This window comes from Hyperoodon ampullatus (genome assembly GCF_949752795.1).
Source record: "Hyperoodon ampullatus genome assembly, chromosome: 6".
Classification (NCBI taxonomy): domain Eukaryota; kingdom Metazoa; phylum Chordata; class Mammalia; order Artiodactyla; family Ziphiidae; genus Hyperoodon; species Hyperoodon ampullatus.
This window is the reverse complement of record NC_136919.1, coordinates 46653420-46667458: the sequence shown is the minus strand read 5'-3', so window position 1 is coordinate 46667458 and position 14039 is coordinate 46653420.

Genomic DNA, 14039 nt, shown 5'->3' with positions numbered 1-14039 from the left:
GGTGTATAGCATAGTGATTCAGTATCTTTACAGATTATACTCCATTAAAAGTTATTACAAAATAATGCCTATAATTCCCTGTGCTATACAATATATCCTTGCTGCTTATCTATTTTATACATAATAGTTTGTATCTTTTAATCCCATATGCCTAATCTTGCCCGTTCCCCTTCCCTCTTCTCACTGGTAACCACTAACTTGTATTCTATGTATGTGAGTCTGTTTCTGTTTTGCTATATACAGTTGTTTGTTTTATTTTTTAGAGTCTACATATAAGTGATATCATACAGTATTTTGTCTTTCTTTGGCTAACTTATTTCACTAAGAGTAATATTCTCCAGGTCTATCCACATTGCGGAAAATGGAAGAATTTCATTCTTTTTATGGCTGAGTAATATGCCATTATATATATGTATATATATAGATCTCACATCTTCTTTATCCATTCATGTGTTGATGGACACTTGGGTTGCTTCCATATCTTGGCTATTGTAAATAGTGCTGCTATGAACATTGGGGTGAATGTATCATTTTGAAATAATGTTTTCATTTTTTCTGGATATATATCCAGGAGTGGAATTGCTAGATCATATGGTAGTTCCAAATTTAGTTTTTTGAGGAATCTCCATACTGTTTTCCATGGTGACTGCACCAACTTACATTCCCACCAACAGTGTACAATGGTGCCCTTTTCTTCACATCCTTGCCAATATTTGTTATTTATAGACTTTTTGATGATAGCCATTCTGACAGGTGATATCTCATTGTTGTTTTGATTTGCTTTTCTCAAATAATTAGCAATGTTGAGCATCTTTTCAAGTGCCTGTTGGCTATCTGTATGTCTTCTTTGTAAAACTGTCTATTCAGGTCTTCTGCCCATTTTTGATTGAGTTGTTCATTTTTTTGATATTGAGTTGTATGGGCTATTTATATAGTTTCAATATTAACCTCTTGTCGGTCATATCATTTGCAAATATTTTCTCGCATTCCATAGGTTGTCTTTGAATTTTGTCAGTGGTTTCCTTTGTTGTACAAAAGCTTTAAATTTAATTAGATACTATTTGTTTGGTTTTGCTTTTTATTTCTTTTGCCTTAGGAGACAGACCCAAAAAATATTGCTATGATTTATGTAAAAGAGTGTTCTGCCTATGTTCTCTTCTAGGGGTTTTATAGTTTCAGGTAAATTTATGTAAATTTAGGTCTTTAATCCATTTCATTTAGGTCTTTAACCCATTTTGAGGGTTTTTTATTTTTTGTATATGGTGTTAGAGAATGTTCTAATTTCATTGATTTACATGTAGCTGTCCAGTGTTCCCAGAACCACTTATCAAAGAGACTGTCTTTTCTCCATTGTATATTCTTGCCTCCTTTGTCATAGATTAATTGACCATGTGTGCATGGGTTTATTTCTGGGCTCTCTGTCCTGTTCCATTGATCTATGTGTGTTTTTATGCCAGTACCGTGCTGTTTTGATTACTGTAGCTTTGTAGTATAGTATGATGTCTGGGAGGGTAATATCTCCAGCTTTGTTCTTTTTTTTCAAGATTGTTTTGGCAATTCGGGGTCCTCTATGGTTCCAAATAAATGTTAGGTTTATTTGTTCTTGTTCTGTGAAAAATGTCATAGGTATTTTGACAGGGGTTACATTAAATCTGTAGATTGCTTTGGGTAGTAGGGCCATGTTAACAATATTAATTCTTCTCATCTAAAAGCATGGGATACCTTTCCATTTCTTTGTATCACCTTCAATTTCCTTCATCAACGTTTTATAGTTTTCAGAGTATAGGTCTTTCACCTCCCTGGTTAAATTTATTCCTAGGTATTTTATTCTTTTTTATGTGATGGAAATTTTTATGCCAGTTAGAAAATTCTGTTTTTTGAAGTGTAAACTATCAAGATTTTTGTGGTTGAGGCACATCATTTTCCACAACAAAATCATATAATGTTAGAAACATTTCCAAACATCCATTTTCAAGATGTTCTCTCCATAGCAAGAATTCTTTTGAAAGGCAGATATTTTCTCTCATTGATAAAATGTCACCTTTGTCTTGAAGAAAAATAAACTTAAAAAAAAAATAGCTGCGTGTGTCACAGAAAAGTTCAGTGAATTTGGAATAGTTGTTGAAAAAGAAAAATGTATAACTCTTCTTTAAGAAGGACCATTCTTTTGCCACAGGATGACCAGAGAACTTCTTGTGATATAAAAGATTTTCACGGTTACTCTCTTTTTTACGAAGTTTGAGATGATTCTACTATTAAAGTCCGTGTTTTATCAAATTAACCACACCAATGACCTCCTGTGGCACTTTTCACCCTTCTGATTTCAATTCTCTCCTATACTAGGTTAACAGTGAATGAATTTCACATGTGGAGCTAACGTTCTAGTCTCACCCCAGAATTATTTTCTATTCCAATCACAGAAACTGCCCCATTAGTGGTTACACATAGGCATAAAATTTTATTTTCTTAAAGAATGCATTTCCTGTGTGACTGTGGCTGACAGTTGCATGTCCTGTGCTGTGTGTTCACAGATGCCTCATAACTTGGACACCCAGTTTCACTGGGTGATTTTGCCAGAGACACAGTGTGAGTGAATATTTGTCCATCATCAGGAATCCAGGGGCTACATATCCCACCTTTCCCCTTCACCAAAAGAAAACAAGCTTTTTCTTTTTTTAAACAATAGATAGAGGCGAGAAAGCATCAGTTATAATGACAAGATAGTACAGAACAAAAAGCAAGAGAGAAAAAAATGATCACGAGTGGGATTTTTTAAACCCTTTCTCCTGATCAGGGCTACTCTGCAGCAAATGCAGAGCCTAATCATTCTGAAGAGCTCTAAAAATGGGTTATTTTAGTGCCCTAGTCAGAATCTAATGCAACTGAATGGAATTCACCTTTTTAAAAAATTCGTTTTCTGTGTCTTTTGTTCTCAAGGACTATCACAGTAATGAACTGGATACCCAAAATATAGTTATTATTTTTAAATGCTCAAATGGCTAGGCCTACATATGGTCTCAGAATATTTGAGTCACTGGAGGAAATTAAAACGTACTGGAGGGTTAGGAGGGATTTCCAAAGCAATCATATTTTCACCTCAAGTCATAGACTCTTGGCCTGCCATAACTACAAGCTTTGGCTCTTATTCTCACCATATGTGAAATATTTTGGCTGTTTCTCACTATTATAAAGATTTGAAATTTAATTTCAAACAACTAAATAGAAATGACATTTACCAAATTAAAAGTAAACACAGGGATTTCCCTGGTGGTCCAGTAGTAAAGAATCTGCCTTCCAGACCAGACACTATAAAACTCTTAGAGGAAAACATAGGCAGAACACTCTATGACACAAATCACAGCAAGATCCTTTTGGACCCACCTCCTAGAGAAATGGAAATAAAAACAAAGATAAACAAATAGGACCTAATGAAACTTAAAAGCTTTTGCACAACAAAGGAAAACATAAACAAGATGAAAAGACAACCCTCAGAATGGGAGAAAACATTTGCAAATGAAGCAACTGACAAAGGATTAATCTCCAAAATTTACAAGAAGCTCATGCATCTCAATATCAAAAAAACAAACAACCCAATCCAAAAATGGGCAGAAGACCTAAATAGACATTTCTTCAAAGAAGATATACAGATTGCCAACAAACACATGAAAGGATGCTCAACATCACTAATCATTAGAGAAATGCAAATCAAAACTACAATGAGGTATCACCTCACACCAGTCAGAATGGCCATCATCAAAAAATCTACAAACAATAAATGCTGGAGAGGGTGTGGAGAAAAGGGAACCCTCTTGCCCTGCTGGTGGGAATGTAAATTGATACAGCCACTATGGAGAACAGTATGGAGGTTCCTCAAAAAACTAAAAATCGGGGCTTCCCTGGTGGCGCAGTGGTTGAGAGTCCGCCTGCCAATGCAGGGGACACGGGTTCGTGCCCCGGTCCGGGAAGATCCCACATGCTGTGGAGCGGCTGGGCCTGTGAGCCATGGCTGCTGAGCCTGCGCGTCTGGAGCCTGTGCTCCACAACCGGAGAGGCCACAACAGTGAGAGGCCCGCGTACCGCAAAAAAAAAAAAAAAAAAAACAAAAAAAAACTAAAAATCGAACTACCATATGACCCAGCAATCCCACTACTGGGCATATACCCTGAGAAAACCATAATTCAAAAACAGTCATGTACCACAATGTTCATTGTAGCTCTATTTACAATAGGCAGGACACGGAAGCAACTTAAGTGTCCATCGACAGATGAATAGATAAAGAAGATGTGGCACATATATGCAATGGAATATTACTCTGCCATAAAAAGAAACAAAATTGGGTTATTTGTAGTGAGGTGGATGGACCTAGAGTCTGTCATACAGACAGAAGTAAGTCAGAAAGAGAAAAACAAATACAGTATGCTAACATATATATATATATGGAATCTAAAAAAAAAAATGGTTCTAAAGAACCTAGGGGCAGGACAGGAATAAAGATGCAAACGTAGAGAATGGACTTGAGGACGTAGGGAGGGGGAAGGGTAAGCTGGGATGAAGTGAGAGAGTGGCATGGACATATATACACTACTAAAAGTAAAACAGATAGCTAATGGGAAGCAGCCACGTAGCACAAGGAGATCAGCTAGGTGCTTTGTGACCACCTAGAGGGGTGGGATAGGGAGAGAGGGAGGGAGATGCAAGAGGGAGGAGATATGGGGATATATGTATATGTATAGCTGATTCACTTTGTTATAAAGCAGACACTAACACACCATTGTAAAGCAATTATACTCCAATAAAGATGTTAAGAAAAAAAAAAAAATCTGCCTTCCAATGCAGGGGATGCGGGTTCGATCCCTGTTTGGGGAATTAAGATCCTACATGTCTCGGGGCAACCAAGCCTGCGTACCACAACTACTGAGCTTGCCTGAGAGGCCGCGTGCCACAAACTACAGAGCCCACATGCCTGGAGCCCACATGCCACAACTAGAGAGAAGCCTGTGCACCACAACTAGAGACAAGCCCACGCGCATCTACGAAAGATCCCACATGCCACAACTAAGACCCAATGCAGCCAAAAAATAAAATAAATAAAATATTTTTTAAAAAGTAAACACAATCTTCATGGTACTCTTCATACAAATACCTTTCAATCTTAAAATTAACAAAGCTCCTCTGACTGCAAATGGAATTTAAACCAAAATCTAGTGTGACACCTCTGGTGGGTGGGACCTTCTTTGAAATCGCTGAGAGGAGTCTTTGGTAAAGGTTATCAATCCTATATATATTTATTAGCAGGATTGTTTTCTATTTCATAGGATAGAGTGTCCAGACATCTTTATTTCTCAAGGCTGTCTGAAGGTGAGAGTATTCAGTTCAACAGACTTATGTTGAGCTCCAGCTTTGTGCAAAGACTTGCTTTCAGTTTTGTGAGGACTTCAAAAATGAAGAGGTCCCTACCTTCAAGAGCTTCCTCAGGGAAGAAGAGGTAAATTCATTATTTTTTTAATGCTGGAAAAAGTGAATGCATAAGAGCTACTAAGTATTAAAAGGGCTCAGTTCCAAAATTCCAAAATTCTAAATTATAACATTTAGTTAGCAGAATAATCCACATTAAAAGCTAAATCCACTTTTCTCCTTCAATCAAAATTAAAGTTTCTGTAGGTTGAAAATACAGAAGTAAAATGTATAAGGAAGCAGAAAAGACAAATGGGTTAAGAATACTTAACTGTTAACTAGGCTTTTAACTCTTGAATAAATATGGTCTATCTCTTGCCATTTTAAAGAGGCACAAAGTGGAGGAAGGTAGAGCCTAACAGGGGCTGGATTTTTAACGACAGGCCCTCAAGGACAGCACTGAGGTTGAATCGTCAGGATCTACTGTCTGATCGTGGATCAGTCAGATCCAGATACTGGACCCAAGATGGGCAATCTCTCAGTGGCAAGCTCATACTAAATGGACCAGACCAATTCTTAACCCAGAAAGCCAATCTTAAGTTCTTCATTCAAACCATGACTTATTCCAAAACAAATTTAAGCCTACTTAGAAATATGCAAACATGTTACGCGAAAATAAATCCAAAATAAAAAGATGAGGCAAAGAGCAAATAAAATTAAGAAAGCAAGATGGCTTTGGGAGTAAAGTCAGCCCACAAAGCATAGCAGGAGGTGCGATATTCTTTCTTGAGTAGCCTCCTCGTAGCCGGAATAAAGAGGCAAACACAGTGAGTTACGTGGTGTGCTGCCACCATCCTGGTATCAAGATACGAAAGAAGCCAAATGACAATCAGAAGATTATTCAGAACAAAGGAAGAATAACAGGTTGGGGAGACACATTTCCCCTAACTCTAGGAAAACGTGATATCTTGTTCCCCAGGCAAGACCCACAGCCCAGTGACACGGTTACTAAGTCCTTACAGTCTCCTGTTCTCCTCCTTGGTCAGTGCAACAGAGCTGCTTCTCTGTGTCTGATTTCTGGTGCTCACGCTCCTCTTCACTGACATATGAAGGGTCACCGAGGATATGAGGTGTCTAAGGACACAAACCAACTCCTCGTGTGAGTCTTAAACACACTCTGTCTGGTTCCATCTATTCATTTATCCTTGAATTTCATCAGACTGATGAAATTCAGTCTGCAGCTTATTAGGCAAAATGCACTAGCTGTGAACTAGACAGGTGATTCCCCCAAAGCAGCAGCAGAGCTTCTAAGCCATCGGGGATCTTGGCACAGGTTAAACTAAAAAGAGTCGCCCCAGATACAAATTCTCTATAAGGGATCCTACCGCCAACAGTAGGACACACTCTAAGCTTCTGCACAAAAAAGAGCATGCCTCTTCCCACTGTAAATCAGCAAATGGGAAAGTGTTCTAAGGAAGAAATGCAAAACAGGAAACGAAAAACAAGTATGTTCAAACATATCCATTGTCAAAGATGTCTGTGTTGTTTATTGTTCTTCATTTTTAAAGAATTTGAAACAATCTAAATGTCCAAGAATTGGGAAACTGATAAGTAAACTATTGTGTCAACTCAATGCTATATATTGCTAAAATGATGCTTAAGAAAATTCTGTTGCACCATTGACAAAGGCTCATGATAACAATTTAAGTCTTTTTTAAGGTGCATAGAAACTCATGTATATATATTAGAATTCCAACATTTGGAGAAAAGTTCCTATGCATAGGATTAAAAGGTTGAAAGGAAAATCAATCAAATGCTAAAAATTGTCTTAGAATGATGGGACTATGGGTGATTTTTTTCTTTTATCTGCTTTCCAAACTTTCTTTTATTGTGGTTATATTAGTTTTTTCATAAAGTATGTAAAAATAAACTAAAACATCTAAACTAACTTATGAACTATATCAAACAAGTCTTTAAATTGTTATAGATAGACAGATAATTAGATAGACAGTAATAGAGATCATGAGAGGTCTATATTCAAGAGGATATAAGAGAATCTCTCCCAGGACCTCCCTGGTGGTCCAGTGGTAAAGAATCTGCCTTCCAATGCAGGGGACATGGGTTCAATCCCTGGTTGGGGAACTAAGATCCCACATGCCGCGGGGCAACTAAGCCCGCATGCCACAACTACCGAGCCCGCATGCCTCAACTAGAGAGCCTGTGTGCCACAAACTACAGAGTCCACGCACCCTGGAGCCTGTGCACCACAACTAGAGAGAGAAAACCCGCATGCTACAACTAGAGAGAAGGCTGCGTGCCACAACAAAGAGACCGCGCGCCACAGCGAAAGATCCTGCATGCCTCAACGAAGATCCCACAGGCCACAACTAAGACCTGATGCAGACAAAAAAAAAAAAAAGAGAGAGAGAGAATGTCTTCCTGGGAATCACTTGAAACAAAGAGGAGGGGTAAGGAGACTGATAGCAGGGTAAAGGTCCCACAATAGTGAATGGGGGCAAAAAATAGATACATAATGCGTGTTCTGTTATTACAACCTTATTTTTCTCGGGATATTGATAAAATCAAGGTGCAGCAATAGACCGTGCCATCTAAAACCACTGCTTAGCTAAACAATAGTAGATATCATCATTTCTAAACCTCTCTCCAAAGTGATTTCTCAAAATAACTTCTACTAAACCCTTAATGGCATCAGAGTGGCCCAGAAGTCCCTCTTACTCCCCACATCCCACCAAAGACTTGCTTCAGGGAGAGCTGAAAGATCTTCAGATGTAAAATAAAAGATAATAAATCTATGATCCTGTCTGACCCTGCCTGATTCAATTCCTAGTCTTTAAATGCCATACCTGCCATTAAAAGGGGGAAAAAAAATTCTGTCCATCTGTTGTATTTCTGCTTGCTCCATTAAATGCGTCTATTTTACATATGGTCTTGAGACTTGATACTATTCACAGAAATTTAAACAGACCTTGTATTTATTTTCTAGGGCTGTCATGACAAATACCACTGACTGGGTGGCTTAAACAACAGAAATTTAATTCTTCACAGTTCTAGAGGCTAGAAATTCAAGATCAAAGTGTCAACTGGGTTAGTTTATTCCAAAGTCTCTTTCCTTGGCTTACAGATGGCCGTCTTTTTCTGGTGTTTTCACATGATCTTCCCCCGTGCATTTCCGAGTCCAAATCTCTTCTTAAGGACACCAGTCATATTTAGATTAGGGTCCATCCACGTGACTTCATTTTACCTTAAGTACATCTTTAAAAGGCCCTATGTCCAAATACAGTCACATTCCGAGGTACTGAGAGTTAGAATTTCAACATATGAATTTGGGGGGTGGGGGTCACAGTTCAACCCATACAACTCTGAACCCTACTTTCTAGAAACTCTTCCTCTAAAACATAAACTAACATGAATGAGCAAAAACCAAATTAAGTCAGCACTGAGGAACCCCTGAACTCTGCTGTTTTGGGGTGGAATTAGTCCTGGTATTATATGTGACTTTCACTGTGTGCAGCTGCCAGTTTACCCTTAGACCATCTGAATCATGTAATGAACCATGTCACAAAGGAGTTCCTAGAGTCTTATTGTTCCTGAATCCAGTCTCATGACATGGCACCATGAGCTCTCAGATCCTCCTTGTTGGGCCCTGAACTGATCTTGTAACTGACCTTTGATTCTCCCAGAGCGGATCTTACAAACTGTTAAAGAAAGCATGATTTAATCACTCCTTGAACACTTCTAGACACCCACTGTGTGCATAGTCCCCTTCTCTGCTAGGGGCTAGAGAAAACAAACCCAAGACCACCTTGTGGATTTGTCCCTACCTGCAAATAGCCCTTGGGCTGCTCAGAAGTAACAGCAGAAGGGAGGAGGCTACTCTCACTACATGCACACTTAAGTGTCTGCTGAATTCATAGAGATCATAGGAGAGACAAAATGAAAAGGAAAATACCCCAGACGTCTAACAAGTTAGAGGGCTTAACGGCCTGGCCATAAGCATGTCTCCAGGAGAAACTCCCATTGGTTTTCACACTTTTCCCTTCCAGGGAACAAGTCACAATACTTTTTCCCAAGTCTCGTGCCCTTATCTTTTTATTCTGACTGCAACAGTTTTTCACTAATAGATAGATATCACATTTAAAGCAAATACTCAAAACATGGATTTAAACAAAAGATATTTTGCCACTGTTAGGAGGATCCACATTATGAATCTTCTCAGGGCAAGTTTTCTTCCCCTCCTGCCAATCCAGTATCATGTCTCCATCCCCATCCTCAAAAAAATCAATTTTCAGAAATAAATTTAGGCGTAAATCAAAGTATGCCTGTAGCTTGTCATTTCAACCAATAAAGTAACAAGCATTTGTTAAATGTTTCCCATGTTCTAAGTGTTTGGAGGCACAAAAGAAGCACAAGGAATCTCTCTGGATCCGTTTAAAACCTATTTTGTCACATTGAAAATGTCTCAAAGGTGCCAAAGGAAAAAGAGAGATAGAACTTCAGGAACACTTTTTCCTTTGTGAGCTTTTGAAGCTCATGTTTAATACTACAGAAGAGTTTTTGAAACCTAGGTTCTTAAAGGGGGAAAAAGCAGATAGGCCTGAGGTTTGAAAGAGAGGTTGTAACAGCCACTATGGGGCATTCTTCAGGGAAAACAGTGCTTCCGGTATTTATGAGTTATTCATGAGAAAGGCAGCATCTAGCTGGCTTCCACCGTGGGTGTTCAGGCAAAACTTTCATCCTGGCTGGAAGGCAAGAGCTATAAAGCCAAGTGAGGGCTGCCATGTGTTTCTAGAGGGCAGTTCTAAATTGCAAGAACGTAGAGAAACAGAGGACAGCAGACATCAGAGATAGAGAAGGCTTTGCTGTCTTGTCCACAGAAGAAAATGACATATGTCAGAGGCAGAGCTGCTCAAGGCCTCATTAGTGGAGGTAAGAGGCCAGGGGACCCCTCAATTTGAGAAGATAGTCACAGGAATCGTCTTCTCTACTATAATTTTTAAATCCAAAGGTCAGAATGGTACCACCTCCAGGCTCTGACACAAATAAAACATTCAGAGTTAGTTCGAGACCCTAGAGTATTAAGCAGATGAGGTTTAAAGGTAAGTGATGCACTGAAATAGAACACAGGCATCCCTTGCTTTGCACAGTCCCAAGATGTACAAATTTCAGTTACTATGGTTTAGTTAAATAACACCAGTCATTCAATAAAACAATTCAAATTTCAGTTACCACCGTATATTAACCTGAGTAATCACATAAGATACAAACTTTGCTGCTAACCTTCAGTCCACAAATCATGACATAAGTAACAGATGGGCATCACGATCAGTGACTGCTCACATCACTTCTTTCCAAGGCCGTCAGCAATTGGCCACTATGCATTTGTTATTTCTTTCACAGAGAGTAAAGAGTACAGTTGTGTTAGCTCCTTGTCTCCCAGAGATAAACTCATGAAATATTTTACAAAAAAGATTAAAGTGCAGCAAAGAAACAAAAAGTCGTAATGCTGGAAGTGAAACTGGATGCAACTAGAGGATCTGAAAAATGGCAAAAGAAAAGCAAAGTAGGATGAGATCTAGGCTTTCATGAAACTATGGTCTAAACTGTGTTGACAAAATTCAATGAATATAAAAAACAAGGTCAAGTTGCTTCCAAATATTTTAGTTTAAATTGTAGCAGCAACAGAAAACCAATTATGGCTGAAATGGAGCACTTACTTCTACTATGGATTGAAGGCTGCAATAAAAAAATAATCTAAATCAGGTCAGCTAGCATTCAGGCCAAAGTATTAAAGTTAGCTGCCATATTGAAAGAAAACATTAATTACAGGGAGACCAAAAAAGAACCTTTTACTGCCAGTAAAAGGTTCCATCATTTCAGATGTTGGCATGAATTGATTAATGTTAACCTATCTGATGAAGTGGTTAGCACAAATAAGGATGCTGCTGTGAAATTTGAACCCAGGTTGTAAGGATTAGTTAAAGCAGGCAGTTATGATGCTCTTCAATATGAAAGTGACTGTGACAAAAGCATGAAGATGTCCCAGAGGAAGTGACACTAGCAAAAAAAAAAAACTCAGGTTAAGAGAACTCTCAGATATTTCATGACATTGAAAGTGCAAAGGATAAAGTGTTGAAAGCTGATTCAGGCTTAGAAAGGATTACCACAATTTGCCAAGGCATAAAGAACCGATACATGCTACAACATGGATGAAACTTGAAATAAGTGAAAAGCCAGTCACAGAAGACTACTCAATACATACTATATAATTCCATTAACATGAACTCTCCAGAGTAGGTAACTCTATAAGTACACAAAGTAGATTAATGTTTGCTTAGGGATGGGGGGAAGGCGGAATGGGAGGGTGATAGCTACAGGTTATGGGGTTTTAGCCATCTGTTTAAAGATATCAGAGAGCTGTCAAAATAACCAGGATTTGAAGGGCCAAGATTCCAAAGAAAAGGGAAGCTCACTAAAGTGAGTCCAATATTCTGTTTACCTCTTTTTTTCCTCAGGGAAATGATGGGTCTTAGGGTGGTAGAGGCTGTAGGGGGTGAGGGTGGGAGGGCAGGAGGGAGGGTGAGAGTGGTGAGAAGCCAGGCAGAGAATGGATGCTAGAGGCAGAGATACCAGTAATCTCACAGACTTGGGGAGGGAAAATAAAATCGGGGCCTGCCAACACAGCCAGGACTTAAATTGCCAAGATTCCTGAAGAAGGGAGGCCTAGGGAAGACAGTATCGCCTTCACTGATTTCCCCTCAAAGCTAATAAAACTGGCCATCCTTTTAAGCAAGACCAAACAAGAAAAAAGAGGAAAGGTACAGCTTACCAATAACAGAAATAAAAATGGAAACCTCACTACAGAGTTTGCAAACAACAGAGATGCCAATGGAATTATAGAACAACTTTAGGCCAATAAATTTGACAGTTTAGATAAAATGGACAAACTCCTTGAAAAGTAAAACATCAAAACTGATAAAGGAAAAACACATAAAATATGAATAATGCTTTAACCATTAAAGAAACTGAATCTATCATTTTAAAATCTTTCCACAGAGGAATCTCCATATCTAGTTGGTTTCACTGATGAATTCTTCCATTTAAGGAAGAAGAAACAACAATACTAAGAAAACCTCTCTCAGAGAAGACAATCTACAAATTAATGAATTTATCAAATTTGCCAGTAAACAAGGTCAATATATAACAAAAATAAAATACCAAAAATAAACCATAAGAAAATAAGATTTGAAAAATGATATAATAGTAACTCTCATCTCCCCCCTCCCCAATATAGCTCAGATTTAATTTCTTTAAATAATTATCTGATGATAAATTTAACACCTTGGAGGAAGTCATAAAGTCTATATTTAAATAACTGGACTCCTGTTTATCCAACATACATGAATACATGCATGTCTTCCTTTTAGACAGGCCTTCAAGGAAACCCAACATTCCAGGTGCCACAATAGTTCCAGGTATATCTGCCTGAGTTCTGGGAGAGAAGAAAGGAAGGTAAATCATACAGCTGGTACAATTCACAAGCTCACCTTCAGTTCATTTTCAAGGAGAACCCTTGTTTCCAAGGGACACTGATTCTGTAAGGAGACCTTCTTGGGCCTGGTTGGAGAACCTCTAAGAAATGTAGACAAAAGGGTAAGGGCCAGAGGTCAAGAAGCCTGGCTGGTGAGCCTCTGAATTTGATGGAGAGCCTGCTCTCAAGACTGTTAACAGTCCCCTCCCACCACTGCATCAGTGACTGTTTGGAAAAATGATTATAACAAGTATAACAAAGTGCTATTAATGCCCTTAATAGGTAATGAACATACAAATATCAATCCAAAAGACCTCTAAGACCCAAAATACAAGTGGGCAACAATACTAAACAGAGTTTACAGAAAAAAATATTAATACAAATGTTCAATAACCATCTGAAAAGTGTTTGCCTGGGGTAGAAATCAAAATTAAAATGAGTTATCTGTCTTGCCAAACATATTAGCAGAGATTTTTTAAAATAATCATTTTTACACACAGAAAGAGAGATGGGCACCCTCGTATCTACTGGTTGGTATGTTAATATGTCTTCAAAACTGTAGAAGCCTAACAATAAAAAAGAAATCCAAACAAAGCTAATTCTAATCTAAATGCTATAAAGAAACAAATGCTGTGGGGATGGGGGTTGATATGTCCTAGCCCACCTCCTGTCTTAGTAAGTTGAAATAGCTCTTACTTGAAGTAAGTACTGCCCTCCAGCTATAGCACATAGGAAGACTACTATTTTCCTTTATGCTGTTGACCTGGCTGTTCAATCATGAATCAAGGAATGACCTTAAAAGAGAGCAAATCTACTGGAAAACTATGTTAGAAAAAAGAGTTTGGTAGAACATATTTCAGCATTCAGATTGACAACGTACTCTCAATATACCTCTCTACCACACACGCACACATATACACACACATATACACACACACACACAAATACATACCCACCCACACACACACACACATTCACACTCACACACACATTCACTCATACTCACATATTACATGCACACATAGTTTCCGAAACTGTTTCTTCCCTTTATTTTCAAAACTTTTCAAAACATACCTCCTCTCAATCCTCTAACTTC